The sequence below is a fragment of the Plecotus auritus genome (assembly GCF_963455305.1).
Source record: "Plecotus auritus genome assembly, chromosome: 9".
Lineage (NCBI taxonomy): Eukaryota > Metazoa > Chordata > Mammalia > Chiroptera > Vespertilionidae > Plecotus > Plecotus auritus.
Window position 1 is genome coordinate 115,046,414 of NC_137783.1, and position 16,052 is coordinate 115,062,465.

Consider the following 16,052-nt stretch of genomic DNA (forward strand, 5'->3'; position numbering starts at 1 on the left):
TGAGGAGGTCCTTCCAACTCTTACTGAGACTATTTTCCAGAGAACGAAAGGGAAAATATACTGCTCCAGAACACCTGTTTCCTTTATAATTTTTCTGTTCAAGGATTTCTTTTGGAGACTGGGTCATTTGACCTCGAACTGAGAGTATGCTTGAAGTTCTTTGGGGATTCAAAGCAGAATCAGAACTATCCCCCAGCTCTGAAGATGCAAGTTTTTGACTGCTGTTCACTGTCTGTTTACACTGGCTATGGAGGGATAGAGAGTGTCTGTAAAGGGAAGACATGGAAGCTCTTATGTCCAACATGAAGACATTTTCTTTGTATCAAGATTACTTTAAGTCATTAGCTTTGAGAACATAGCATAAGTCATTGTTTCAGAAGGTGTGGGTTTGCAGATTGGTGATTTCTTTCCCCTCTCAGATTCTTGGTTACCATCAGAGTTTTTCATTTCTATTCTGATCATGATCCTATGACTCATACAGTGTGAAAAGACACAAAAGTGCCTATTTTGGAGGTCAGCATTTCCTTACATTTTAGTATATAAAAGAGTATCTTATTGAAATAATCAGAATCTAAAAACTATATATTCTTTGCTATTTTATTCTTAAAGGAATAGTTTTTAAAATTATGAATGGCATAATGAAATCTGACCCTTGTTGACAGCCATGATTAAAGTGGCCCTTCTTGCCTGCTCATAAGCCTTGTTCCAAAAGCCAGGTCTTCTTAAGCTTTTACAAATACCAGGCTTTGAATACCTAAACTCTTATGAACCTTTTTTTAAATTTTTTTAATTTAAGCGTGGTATGGGGAACTGCCAAGATGCCAGAGAAGATGAGGGTGATACTTACATGAGAAAAACAATAATTCAATTTCTATTTTCTATATTTGCTTCATAGTGTTTCCTGAATTGATACAGGCCCTGGTCAAGTCAAGTGTGTGTTATTATTTCCTAGAACAGAATATGTTTAAATATCAGTATGCTTGGGAATCATCTTTCCATTAATATTTTTCCATTCAAGGGTTAGTAACTTTTTCTGAAGATTTCAGAGGCAATTTTAGCATCCAGCCAAGAACTGTATATGCAATTGAAATGTTCATATAGTTAATCTATAGTAATTTGTAACTATGTATAAAGTTTTTGATTTCCCTCTATGAAGACAACTTTGTCTGGAACTTGATAAAACATTATACATTTTAAAATAAAAAGCATTCTGAATAATAGCGTAAATATGAAGTAGGAATTTTAAATAGATATTATTATATTTTTATTATATGTTCATATATTTTAGCAATTTGTTTTTCAACCAGAAGGAACTGAGATAAAGAAAAAGGAAGTCCTTTTAACAGCAAATCTTAAATTCTTTTTTAAATTCTTTATTGTTTAAAATATTACATATAGTATTACATATGTCTCCTTTTCCCCCTCATTGACCAATCCCTGACCTCCCACATCCTCAAGCACATGCCCTCATCCCTCTCCCCTAGTGTCTGTGTCCATTGGTTATGCTTATGCATGAATACAAGTCCTTTGGTTGATCCCTTATCCAACTTCTACCTCCCCGCTGCCTTCCCCTGCCTTTCCTCTGAAGTTTGACGGTCTGTTCAATGCTTCTGTGTCTTAAATTATTGAAATGTTAATTGATTTATTCTTAGCCATCTCATTTGAAAAAATGGAAATAAAGTTTCTCATTGTGAGGAGGAGGTATTTTAAGTTTGTTCAGGTACTGTGACTCTTGTTTAGATTCTGGTATTGTTTTGTGGGCATTGAGTGTTATTGCTTTTTCAAGTCATTAAGCACATTTTGCTTTGTGATTTTGGTCCATGCCTGAGGGATTTCAGCTTTACCTGTAAATTTTTTCTGGTATTTTTCTTCTAGGTTTGATCTGAAGTGACAGACAAACCATTGCCAATATGTCTGGGTGGATGTGTCTGGGGTAATGCTCCATGTGGCATATTCCCCTCCTGCCTCTCGATAGTTCTTATATGGGATTTCAAGACCATCCTTCAAAATAAATAAACGATCACTTGCAACCAAACTAGTACAGGAGTCAATAACAAAGTGGTCTGTGTTAACCCATTGGCCTCCACGGACAGCCGAAGGACGGTGGAAAGGAACACTGTGGTCTCCGTCATGCTTAGGGATTGTGTTTGTACAAATTGCTCCACAGAAGGGACACTGTTTCCAGCAGCCACAGAGATGTTCAAAGAGTATTTTCTGGATTTCAGGAACCTTGTCTTCTACAGGCTTAGCCAAATATATCATTTCTACTGTCATCATTAATTCATCCAAAGGTTCACTCATGGCTTCTTTGAGAAACTCAATATCTTCTAATTCCTGGTGTTCAATGCTTACCAAGTCTTTTCGTGGAAAGTTCAAGTTACTCCCCAGGTGATCACAGAACAAATCCAACCACCCAGACACACTGCTGCTTTTATCTTTGGCTATTGCTGTGGATTCATGAATAGCTGAGAGGATGGCATTCTTGATATCACCTATACTTATTTTTAAAATAGTCTTTATTTGGTTATTTTGTTCTGAATAATATCTTTTAATATGGGTTTGAATGTAATTCCTAAAAAACGATTCTGGGTTATGAAGGTACATCCAATAATCATTAAAATTTTCTTTTTCTGCCAGGGAGATAAGAATGTGTTTCTCCAGGTTAGCCCTGTTTCCATTGAATGCTGGGCATGTAGCTCGCATGTTCCCAGCAATATTAAGGGTCATTTTTTCCAAAATCGTGTCAGAGACAGCAGGAGTGAGTTTTTCCCACAGAAAATCAACAAATGCTGTGACGGAGGTTGCGCCTTGACAAGAGATCTTAAAACTCCTGAGGAAATCATCTTTCTTGCTTTCCAAGTAACTTACAGGATCATTTGCTCTTTTGAATGCCATATGCATCTCCTTAAAATTCTCAGATGCTCTTTGGAATAAACACAAAGATAAGTCAATTTTGTACTTACTTGTAAATGTGTATCTGTCTTCAGTGGGTGCAGATTTCACCTCCTCTTCTATTATGTTCAGGATTTCATGGAAATAACTTCTATCGTAATCACATTGTTGCCTCTGAAGGGTTTTAATAGTTTCAGTATATATTGAAACAATGTGGTCTGTAGTCCTATTTATGGACTCTTCATCATGTACTTCTAAGTTCCTTGTTAATACGTACAACCTTTTGCTCATTTTGACATGTTCTTCATAATTGACTTCAAACACCTTTCTAGACTTTTCCTTCACTCTATTCACCACATCTTTCTCCTTCTTAAAATATTCCAAAAGGATGTCTTCAGAATCCACATCAATGTTTGGCTCTGTGACTGGAGGGACGGTTAAGGACACACCATAGACCCATTTTTCCCAAACTTCATTGAATTTGACATGCAGCTCTTCCTCACTTAGTTCTTTGTCCTTTAGAGTTAAAGCCAATTCTCGGCTTCTTTCCAGTAATTCCTTTTCATAACTTGACTTTTTGTTATCCAGTATTTCTTGATTCTTTTTATAACTGATAAGTCCATCCGCTTTATTTTTGCTCTCAAAAATAAGTGCCTCTTTAAGGTTTATTAGTTTATTTTCAAAACTTGCTTTCCACTGAATCATTATTTCACTGTCTGGGTCTTCATTAAAATATTTTTCCAGTTCTTGCTTGATGGCTTTATATTTTTCAGTAACTGGTGCCTCAAGTGTGCTTATTGTCAGTTCCTGGATTTTGCCATTCTTAATCTGGTTGATGAGCTGGTTCTGCAAGGCTAGCATATGACTCCTTAGCTCCCAGGTCCAGTGGTTATACATGGTTTCCAATTTGCTCATGGCCATGACCTCTCTAGTGTTCCGAAAACTGAAAATAAAGTTCTCACTCACTAGGGCTCTCCACAAATCTTGAACTCCCAATTTCACATCTGATATCTTCATGATGCTTCCCCTAGACTCCTGTTTGGCAGCCATAAGAATTCTACTTTTCAGATCCTGGACATTGTGGCTGTAGCGAGGATTAGGAGGGGCCATTGGGGGATTGCCATCCCAGAGGTGAGCAAAGTAGTAGACATGAGTGTTGACATCAAATTTAATGACATCACCAAAGCGGGTTACATCTGAGCACTGTTCTTGCTCAGCTGCTGTTGCCGCCATTTCATCTAGCCTCTGTTCTAACTCCCTTCTTCCTTCCATAGTTTGATCTTTAGCTGTGACTTCCCCCACATTCTGATGGACAAAAAGGCAACTTGGGGAGATCTTTACTTGTTTCATCCTCAAAAATGCTTGAACCACTATTTCTAGAATATCTTGCATTTCTGACGGATTTTCTCCAAAAATATTGATCAGAGTCAAATTTCCAAGTCCAATGACAAAGGTTGCCAACTCATTGTCACGATTTTTGGATTTATTGCTGAGTTGTGGGGCCCGAAGGCCTTCTGTGTCCACAACAAGCACAAAGTCAAAGCCCAGTTCCTCTCTGAACGTCTCCTCGACCTTCAGGAGCTGCATGTAGGCCCCCCGGGTACACCTCCCAGCACTAACTGTGAACTGCAACCCAAAAAGTGCATTTAGCAGAGTGGACTTCCCTGAGCTCTGCAGGCCAAGGATAGAGAGAACAAACAGCCGTTTGTTTCCAAGTTTCTCAGAGACCTTGTCAAAAAGAGCTGCCACCCACTTTACAGGCACATATGAAGCATCCCCATCCATCAGCTCAATGGGGACACCAGATATCAGCAGATCTGCAGCAATCTGGGGAAGGGAGAGATAAAGGATATTTTTAGTGGGGGAAGCTTCTTCTAGAGCCTCATAGATCTGGCCAACTTCTCTGAGAAGTTGCTCAATTCCCAATGTGCAGTCACTAATCTCTTTGGAGATAGCTTCTATCTCTTTCTTCCATTGTTGGAGGTCAGTGCTCTTCGGTGCCTTTTGCTTTTCTGTTTGTATCCATGACCACAAAGTGTTTTTCTTTTCATTCAGTTTTTCCAAGTGTCCTGCAGTCAGGTTGTCCAAAAACACACTCAGCCATTGCAAAAAGTAGTGTGTGGTTTGAGTTTCAGAATGATTTTGGAGAATTTCAAGGACAGACTGCATTAATTTATTGAGAGGAAAGGCTCTGGTCAACTGTTGACTCCATATTCTTTGCTTTTCTGTCTCAATCTCACTCTTGTGTTGTTCAATGCTTCGATTCCCTTTTTCTCTTAGATGATAGAGTTCTTTGTCCATTTTACACCACAGATGCCATAGGTGTCCCTGAAGGGGTAATAAGTTTTCCTTTACTTGAGATATATTAAATTCTCTCAGTAGAGCTATTAAGACCTCTGCCTTTTCTTTGGCTTCCTTGCAGTTTCTCTGGTCTTCATCGATAAGGAATCCTTGCTTACGAGCTATTGGGGTACAGTCCTCTAAGCTGAGAACAGTGTCTGAGAGCTCCAGCAAGTGTCTGATTGTAATAACAAGCTTCTCTGTTAATTCTGCTTCATTTCTGTTCCTGATTCCAATTACGACTTTTTGGCTAGAATTATTGTCCATGTTTTTCTCTTTGTTATCAACTAAACAGATCAAAGGTCTTGGAGACTGACACAGATCACAAATAATTTTTTGGTTTTCTTTATTGTCAGAAGTTGACATCAGGACGACAATGAGAGAAGAGACCTCCTGCAAAAAGGTGAGTTGCTTCTTATGTTCCTTTGCATCCCCATGAAGATTGGTGAAGGTCACACAGTTGTAAAATCTGTCCTCGTCTTCCCCCCCAGGGCAGAACCAGCAGATTTCCACCACTCCCCCCATCAAGAGACAGTCTTTGGTGCTCCCTCTGCAATGGCGGTGGAAAAAGACATCGTGTTTACGTTTACTGAGAAGACAGTTCATGATCTGAGATTTGGAAGCAGAGAAGCCATTTCCAACTCTTATAAAGGACACAATGGGGGTAGAGACATGACAGATCCGCTTATTCTTGTGATTGATCTTCTCCTCTCTTGGGGATTTCCTTGCTTCCTGCCAACTCCTTCTAATTTGACTGAGAGACCAGAGAGAGAATTCAATTTGAGAATTGCAGGGATTAGGTATGAGAAGAGGGAGTGCAAACTGGCAAATGGAAAGTTTGGACAAAATATACTGTCTGGCAAAATCATCTGCACAGTGAAGAATTGCCATCTGAATATCCATAGGGTGAATATGGGGCCTAGGATTAGAGGGTGAAGGGTTCATTGGAGTATCCCTGTCTTCAAACAAGTATTTATATGGGTTAAAAGCCTCATTGTCCTTATTTGAGGCACTTGGATTGACTTGATTCTGTGTGTTTCCATCATCTCTGAAGACCAGGTATCTCAGCCCATAATCCAGAACTTGTAGCTTCTGAAGGAAATAGAGGGGAAGCTCCCTTTCAGATCTGGGCTGGCTGTTGTACACAGAAGTCTTGTTGATCAGATGGAAGTTAGTTCTGCTCATCTTTTTTGGGTAGAAATGTTCTAAGCCTAGATTATGGAGTAAATCTAGGAAGGCTGTATCTTTAATGACTTCCCCTTTGATATTATCATTATCATGTGGTTCATGAGGTTCTTTCCTTTCATGGAAAATACTTTGCAAGTTTTTACTTATACCATCCATTTGTAATGAAGAGATGGTGGCATCATAGTTACCATCAATGAGCAATCTTAAGTCTTTCTCTAGGTTTTCCCAATCATAGTCTGCTCCAGGTTTGGAGAGGACGTGGACAACTTCTTTTGACAAAGATTGGCCCAGGAGACACCTTATTAATGCCAAGCGTTGTGTTTTCTCCTCTGGAGAAACAGCCATGACTCCAATGGTAGCTGTCAGACCTGTGAGCACCAGGAATGCCTGAGCTCTGTACATGCAAATATTTTTGAGCTCCTGGTATTTATCTTGGGCAGTTTGCATTTCATGCAGTAGGAAGTCTAATTCCTCACACCCCAGGAGATGCTGAAACTTATTGTTTACCACATGATATCCTGCACCAGCTGCAATGGAAAGTAGCAATAGCTGTGTGTCTGGCTGCTCTATTTTTTGTAGGTAATTCAAGAAGTAGCCGAGAGATAAACTGACCTCACAAGTGGCCTTTCTCTGAGCTTCCTCCATTTTTTTGGCAGGCCCAGATTTCACCTTCACTTCCATGAGGTCATTTTTGGTTTCCTTTAAGATTTTAATTAGTTCAGAAAACTGGGAGATGTTGATGTGTTCTTGCACTGACTTTGACTGGAAGACCCACTCCATGATAGAATGAACCTGAGGAAAGTTATTCACTCTGTAGATGTGAGGATCCAAAAGGCTGCGCAACTGAGATTTAATAAACTTAGTTTCATAGATGGAAGAATTTTTGTAAAAGTTAACAGTGTTTACCAGAAAATTCTGCAGACCCCAATCTGTGAGGCATATGTTAATCCAAGTGTCATAACTGTTTGTTTTTTTACTCAATATTTGCATGAAATTTATCAGTTTTTTAAGCTGCTCTTCGGGGTCAGATACCTCCCAGGATTTCACATCCTCTAGGGAAACCCCAGCCTCCTTCCCAGAACTCAGTATTTCTTCTGCATACTGGATCTGGGCAGGGATGCATGTCAGAGCTTTGTAGCTATCATTCAGTAAGCTAGCTATCTGACATGGATCCTTAAAATCACGTCTGTGGTTGGAGAGGATGATGTCCCAAATGGGCACCAGCTGAAGTCCCCGGTCGATGACACTCCAGGTTTGATTACTAGCAACTAGGCCAGCTTTCCATTGGAGAAAGCCATTTGCTTCTGGTGGGCCACCTGTCTGGGCCACAGATAATTGAACTTGGGTTTGGAGATTTTGGGAGGTTGTTCTTTGGGTGGAAGTTTCTGAACTAGAGTCTGACACATCCATACCTGCAGCAACCTTCACTCCAAAGCCGCTGTAGCTGCCCCGTATGTAACCATTTAGGGCCTTTGCTGACTGCTGTTTTACTTCTTCCAGCTGCTCACTCCGGAAACCCTCTGATATGGCTTTCCACCTGTAGATTCCTCCAAGGTGCAGAGGGCCTTGGTTGGCATGAGAGCCAAACCTGTGGAAGAAAGCTTCAGTCCTGTGCCTCAGCAAGGGGAGTCTGTCTGCGCCTGCAGGCTGACCCAGAAGGTCTTCAATGCATTTCAGTTCCTGTAGAGCAGCCTTGGAGAACTGGAGCTGATCCATGGGAAAGAGGCAGGAGGCAAGTGGGACATAGCTGAACTTGGTAGAGCAGAAATAGGAGTGCTCAGAACGTGATTGTTGGATTTCCTTGGATTCTGAATGTTTGCTGTGGTCCATACCAGCTTCCATGCTAAATCCCCAACCTCTGCCCTTCGCTGAGGAAATTGCACTGAAGCCCAGCTTCTCTGTCATCTGGGTGAACTTGGATTCTTCTTGAAAAGATGTAAATTCCCTGGTTTCCATCCGAATGCTGTGCTCAGGGCCAAAGAGTAAGAACTCCTGGGGGACACTGAGTAGCTCTTCTCTTGTCTCTAGAAGGCTCTTGTGGGAGCTGGTTTTGTAAATTCCCTGCAGGGCCAGCCCTCCAGATGCCCTTCTCACGAGATCTCTATCTGGGAGGTTTTGCCTTTCATACAGTGCGCCCTCCATGAGGCTGAGTTGTTCCTGCATGTGTTCCATCACCTGTCTTAAGGATTTCTCAGGGGGTGGCCAGTACTCTTTGGGAATCTCCATTTCCTGTATCAGCTCTGCCTCTTTTTTCCTCACTGCATCTTCTTGTCGTTGCCTCCCTTCTGATTGCAAGACTCTTAGCTCTTGCAGTGCCTGTTCTGCCTTCTTGTGTCGTTCCTATCTTCACCTGAGACTCCTGTAACTTGGAAAGGGTATTTGAGTTAAGTAGCTTCTCCAGGGCCCTTTTCTCCCAGGAATGTTGTGCCTGGGATTTCAGCTTCTGGAGGTCTTCTTCTTCTATGTGTTGTAAGGCCTGTGCATTGGTCACACCCAGCTGTTCCTGCAGCTTTGGCAACCAGTACTCAACTGCCAGTCCTACTTCTCTCAGCATCTCTTGGAGATCTTGCCCGCTGTTTCCTCTGACAAGGAGCTCATGAGAGGTGGAGTCTGCTGTGTCCATCACTGCGGAAAGAAAAGTCACTCAGTTAGCCTCTGTCATGTTCTTTAGAAGTGTCAGCCACCTCAAAAAAATGTAAGAGTACTAAAAATGTAAGTCTCTTCCCTGACAGGTGAGTTTAATGCAGGGGTCCTCAAGCTTTTTAAACAGGTAGCCAGTTCACTGTCCCTCAGACCATTGGAGGGCCGGACTATAGTTTAAAAAAAAACTATGAACAAATTCCTATGCGCACTACTGGCCTGGGACGAGTCGGCTGCTAAGCAGGACAGGCAGCGGCACCCAGTGGGCCGGATAAAACAGCCGAAGGGGCAGCAGCACCTCGGCGGGCCGCATGTGGCCCACGGGCCGTAGTTTGAGGATGCCTGGTTTAATGGTTAGACAGAGCATTAGCCTGCACACCCAAGGGTCATAGGTTTGATTCATAAGCAAGGGCTATACCAGGGTTGTGGGTTTGATCAATGCTCCCATTTGGGGTGGGAGGGGTGGGAGGCAACCGGTGGATGTGTCTATCTCACAGTGATGTTTCTCTCATTCTCTCTTTCTCTCTCTCTCTCCCTTCTTCCTCCCTCTCCCTCTGGCCTTTCCTCTTCCTCCCTCCTTCCCTCCTTCCCTCCCTCTCTTTCACACTCTCAGAAAAGCAATGGAAATAATATCCTCAGTTGAGATTCAACAACAACAAAAATATGCAAATGTTTAAGTCTTTCTCATCCTTTTATTTCATTGTTTTATAAAATATACTAGAAACCCGAGGAGAAACCAAGATGGTGGCATAGGTAAACACATGAACTTGCTGCCTCACACAACCACTTCAAAACTATAACTGAAAGACAAAACGGACATCATCCAGAACCACAGGAAGGCTGGCTGAGTGGAAATTCTACAACTAAAAGGAAAGAGAAAAGCAAACTCAGAGGAGGTGCGGAAGTAAAGTGCAGAGGTACTGAGGTGCAACGTGCAGAAAGGGCTGGCAACTGAGGACAAGATTGTCTTTTTCAATCGGGAGGGAAACACAAGCTCCCGACTGCTCTGAACTCCAGTTCCAGGCGAGACACTAGGAACCCAGACTCATACAGGGGGAAACTGGACTGTCTGGCATCAGGCCAGAACACGAGGGCAGCTTTCTATCAGAGGTGACTGCAGTGATTATCGCGAGACACTGAGACCCGGGAGCCTCTTAGGGCAGAACTGATGGGCAGCCATTGCTATTTGCTTCACCCTGCTGATTCCCTGAGACCCCTTCCCACCCAATTTACAGCCCCACCCAAGCTGTGAATGGTCTGGCCTTTTGCAATCTATACCTAACAAGCTGCAGCTGGGTCAGAGAACCTCAGAGCCGCCAAAAGAAGGACCAAGGCTCCACAGCAGCTTCCATTGCTTCACAGCTGGGCCTCATCTGGGCACATCCAAACCCCAAACAAAGAAGAGGAATCTGCAGATCTCTCCGTACCTACTGCTGGGTGGACTCAGGCGGAGGCTAAATTTGCACCTCCTTGGAGATCCAAGAGCCAGTGTAACCAGTGGTCACAGTGAGACCATCCAGATTACAACTCTTCAGATCCATAAGGGACACACTCAGGGGGCAGACTCAGTGAACACCAAAGCCCCACTGAAGCCAGTCTTGCCCCATAAGGGTGTCTCCAGACAGAAGTACTCCCATCGTAGACACAACTCATCCTCACAGCCAACTGGCCTGGAGGTCAATTCCTCCAAGTGATATCAACAACAATCAAGTCTTAACTATAACAAGACTGTGCACACAGCCCACGAAGGGGTGCACAAATAGTGCACACCTCAGGTAATTGGGGAGGCTGAGCCACTGGGCCCTATATGACACCTAGCACACAAAACCACTCTATCAACTCAGGGAAGCAGCCAAAATGCAGAGGCAAAGAACAAGGTCACAAATGACAGAAATGGAGGAAAGCAAAATACTGGATATAGAGTTCAAAACCACGGTTATAAGGTTACTCAAGAATCTTCTAGAAACTGCCGATAAATTTACTGAGACCCTCAAGGATATGAAAAAGGACCAATAAGAAGTTAAACATACACTGACTGAAATAAAGAATAATATACAGAGATCCAACAGCAGACTAGATGATCGCAAGAATCAAGTCAAAGATTTGAAATACCAAGAAGCAAAAAACACCCAACCAGAAAAGCAAAAAGCAAAAGGAATCCAAAAATATGAAGATAGTGTAAGGAGCCTCTGGGACAACTTCAAGCGTACCAACATCAGAATTATGGGGTGCCAGAAGAAGTGAGAGAGCAAGATATTGAAAACCTATTTGAAGAAATAATGACAGAAAACTTCCCCCACCTGGTGAAAGAAATAGACTTACAAGTCCAGAAAGCACAGGGAACCCCGAACAAAAGGAATCCAAAGAGAGCACACCAAGACACATCATAATTAAAATGCCAAGAGCAAAAGACAAAGAGAGAATATTAAAAGCAGCAAGAGAAAAACAGTTAGTTACCTACAAGGGAGTACCCATAGGACTGTGAGCTGATTTCTCAACAGAAACTATTCAGGCCAGACGGGAGTGGCAAGAAATTTTCAAAGTGATGAATAGCAAGAACCTACAACCAAGATTACTCTACCCAGCAAAGCTATCATTTAGAATTGAAGGTCAGATAAAGAGCTTCACAGATAAGAAAAAGCTAAAGGAGTTCATCACCACCAAACCAGTATTATATGAAATGCTGAAAGGTATTCTTTAAGAAGAGAAAGAAGAAGAAAAAGGTAAAGATAAAAATTATGAACAACAAATACATATCTATCAACAAGTGAATCTAAAAATCAAGTGAATAAAAAATCTGATGAACAGAATAAACTGGTGAATATAATAGAATCAGGGGCATAGAAAGGGAGTGGACTGACAATTCTCAGGGGGAAGGGGTTGTGGGGGGTGTGGGAAGAGACTGGACAAAAATCGTACACCTATGGATTAGGACAGTGGGGGATGTAAGGGCAGAGGGTGGAGGGGAGCTATGGGGGGGGGAAAGAGGAACAACTGTAATAATCTGAACAATAAAGATTCATTTTAATATATATATATATACATTAGAAGCCCAGCATGTGAAATCATGTGACCCCACCCACCCACCTCACCCTGCCCACCCGCAGGCCACCAGACTTGCTGCGATTGGAGCCAGTGGGCTGCGCTGCATGAGCGGCACGCCCTGCCCCGCCACCACAAGCAGCTTGCAGTCTGGGGGGTGGAGAGTAGGGGGGGTGGGACCGAGAGGTGCTCCATGCACCTCCTGGTGACAGGTCATTTGGTCGTTACGGCGTTATGGTGTTATGGCTGCTTACTTTTTATAAAATAGATTAGTGTTTTAAAAAATTTGGTGTGTGTGTGTGTGTGTGTGTTTGTGTGTGTGTGTGCCTCCACATGTGCACATACAAGACATCTTTGTGGGTGTTCTCAACATGGACTGCTTTTGTCGTTTTCAGGATAAGTGGCAACTTAATAGCCTGGCTTTTGTCAGTTCTTTATAAACAGAATCAATTGATTGGAGAATATTAAGCGGACACCAATTACTATTCCTCAATTAGTTCCTATCAAACCTGTGTTGAATGGTTCCCTTATTCTTTTTGCCACTTCTTGTGCCATTTTATAACATGTATTTACTCTCCTGTCCTTTAAAATACAGTTCTTGACATCAGCGTTATGGTGCATAAAATGTTTCTCTTTTTTTGTCTCCCATTTTATAACAATTAATTAGACAACTATCCACAAACAAATGTGCCCCTCTGTGGGAATTTTGGGATCACGCCAAGGGATGTCAAAGGAGTCTCGCCCACCTGTTCCTCTAGTAATAGGCAGAACACTTCAGTATGGGCTATGGAACGAGCAAAGCCAGCAATTCTGAACAACATCTTAGAATGGTTGGAAAAATACTTTTTTAATGATCACCTGGGAAGATGCCCAAAGGTGACAGAGAATTTGTGGAAGTCCAGTCTTCTCAAGGGTAGATTGCAGCGTGAGTTTGGTGACATTGCATGCGTTGCACTATCCGATGGTGGCAATTTCTCCAGTTTGGAAAAGGAGAGTGGTTAGTGAGTGCCTGGCTACTCACATTGTGTGGGACATGACTTGAGATACACATTGCTTTCCAGAAGCACTCAGAGTACTGTGGCAGGACCTTCATGACCAGGGGGAAGGAAAAGATGGCAAAGAAGCAGAGAAGAATATCAAATGGCATTAAAGGGATAAGGTTCCTGCTGATTTTGCTCGGACTTCAGCAGGAAGGCTTTCCATGTCCCACAAAGAGAACCTCACCTGAGGATCTCCCTACTGGGTCAGCAGGTACTAACAATGCCCCAAGTGCTAAGTCTGAAACCCCCTTTACTGCAGCCACCCACTTGTGTGCACTCCTGTGTTGAGCAGTGAGAGCTAATCTGGAAAATGTAGTGGAATCAGAAAAGCACACTAGGATCTGTGTGCAAGGGAGAAACCAAACACTTGGGCTATAGCACCACCTTCTGGAAAACAAAAGAGACGTTTCCAGTAGCAAGCCTGGTGTGTTGTAAGAACTAGAGATGACTTTAAAACTTTAGAATTCTGCCACAGCGAGAGCAAGAAGAGTGGAGTAGGTGTACCTATAGAAAAGCAGAGAAAACCCAGATATAACAGCACCAATAAACAGGATATCCCAGTGGTCGGCAAACTCATTAGTCAACAGAGCCAAATATCAACAGTACAACGATTGAAATTTCTTTTGAGAGCCAAATTTTTTAAACTTAAACTATATAGGTAAGTACATTGTTATTAACTTAATTAGGGTACTCCTAAGCTGGCCTTTGCTAAAAACGCCCGCACGTGGTATTTTGTGGAAGAGCCACACTCAAGGGGCCAAAGGGCCGCACATGGCTCACGAGCCACAGTTTGCCGGCCACTGGGACAGCCCATCTGAAGGCACTAGTAAAGATTTAAGAATGTGGTTGCTACTTCAAATGAAAAGCAGGAGTTCAAATCAAGGACATGATTAATCAAGGAAACACATCATCACCAAAAAACAATAATTTTCTAATAACCTAGCTTAAAGTCATGGAATTTTGTGACCTGGTTGACAAGAAATCAAAATAACTTTTTGAAAAAACTTAAGAAGCAACAAGACAACTCAGAAAAAAAACTTATCAAAATCAGGGGAAAATATGTGAACAAAATGGAACATTTACCAAAGAAATATAAATCATTCTGGAATTGTGTAATTTAAATTTAATGAAAAAATAGTAAAGGCAATAGAGAATCTTTGTTTCAGAGTAGACCAAATAGGAGTAGAATAAGTGAGTTAGAGGGCAGGAACTTTGAAATAATCCAATTTGCAAATAATAAAGCAAAAAGAAATGGATCAAAGATATTAGCAGAGTACCTAGAAGTTACACTCATCTCTTCTCACGTTCAAACCAGAATCACCACTAAATCCTATATAATAAAGAGGTAATATGCAAATTGACCACCACACCCTTACACAAGATGGCCACACCCATGTGGTCACAAGATGGCTGCCACAAGATGGCAGGCATGGGAGGGCAGTTGTGGATGATCAGGACAGCAGGGGAGGGCAGTTGGGGGCGACTAGGCCTGCAGGAGAGGGAGGGAAGTTGAGGGGGGATCAGGCCTGCAGGGGAGGGCAGTTAGGGGTGACTGGGCCAGCAGGGGAAGGCAGTTGGCGGTGACCAAGCTGGCAGGGGAGGGCAGTTAGGGGTGATTAGGCTGGCAGAGGAGGGCAGTTGGGGGCAACCGGGCCGGCAGGGAAGGGAGGGCAGTTGTGAGGGACCAGGCAGACAGGGGAGGACCAGGCCTGCAGGGGAGGGCAGTTGGGGGCAACCAGGCCGGCAAAGGAGGGCAGTTGGGGGCGACCAGGCTGGCAGGGGTGGGCAGTTGGGGCGACCAGGCCAGCAGAGGAAGGCAGTTGGGGGTGACTGGGCTGGCAGGGGAGGGCAGTTGGGGGTGACTGGGCCAGCAGGTAAGGGCAGTTGGGGGCGACCGGGCCTGCAGGGGAGAGCAGTTGGGGGCAATCAGGCTGGCAGGAGAGCAGTTAGGCGTCGATCAGGCTGACAGGGGAGTGGCTAGGGGGTGATCAGGTTGGCAGGCAGAAGTGGTTAGGGGCAATCAGGCAGGCAGGCAGGCGAGCCGTTAGGACACAGCAGTCCCGGATTGTGAGAGGGATATCTGACTGCCGGTGGGATCGGTCCTAAACCGGCAATTGGACATCCCCCAAGCATTCCAGATTGGAGAGGGTTCAGGCTGGGCTGAGGGACACCCCCCCCCCCCCGTGCACAAATTTTGTGCACCGGGCCTCTAGTTATAATCAACATGAATAACCAACTGAAGATTATCTGAACAGAAGACTTATAACTAAGGCTATACAGAAGAAGCCACATTGATAGGAAGGGTAGAGACACAAAAAGGGCTGACCCCCCCCCCCCCAACCAAGTGTGGTGGTTGAGAATCTGGAGGGATATATCAGTTGTACAGGTAATCCATAAGGAGAAAGATGTCTCAACCTGGCCAACCTGGACCTATTGTGTAGACTTTCTTGGAAGGCTCTTTTTTTTTTTTTTTTTTTAAACATATTTTATTGATATTTTACAGAGAGGAAGGGAGAGGGACAGAGAGCTAGAAACATCGATGAGAGAGAAACATCGATCAGCTGCCTCCTGCACACCCCCCACTGGGGATGTGCCTGCAACCCAGGTACATGCCCTTGACCGGAATCAAACCCGGGACCCCTCAGTCCACAGGCCGACGCTCTATCCTCTGAGCCAAACCGGCTTTGGCTTGGAAGGCTCTTAAAGAGGTTTGAGCAGACTCTGGATCATGAAGATGAATGGGGACAGGCTACTGGTAAGTTATGTGGCTTTGGAATGAGGCAAATTTTTCCCTTGCACATCCAACTGGCCCCACCGTTTTTGTGCAGAACTCTCCCTCCACATGGCCAAATCTTGGTATGTTTTAGTCTGATGATCTATACTAGCCTCACCCTGAGGACTTCCTGAGAC

The 16,052-nt window shown here is 43.5% G+C and overlaps 1 pseudogene across 1 annotated transcript; it reads right to left on the reverse strand.

Annotated features, from left to right (window-relative positions):
• Positions 1-1,770: 1,770 nt before the first annotated feature.
• Positions 1,771-9,043, reverse strand: LOC308257826 (interferon-induced very large GTPase 1-like; annotated as a pseudogene). The gene has a single exon. The product of its transcript is annotated as an interferon-induced very large GTPase 1-like (transcript).
• Between the last annotated feature and the right edge of the window lie 7,009 nt (positions 9,044-16,052).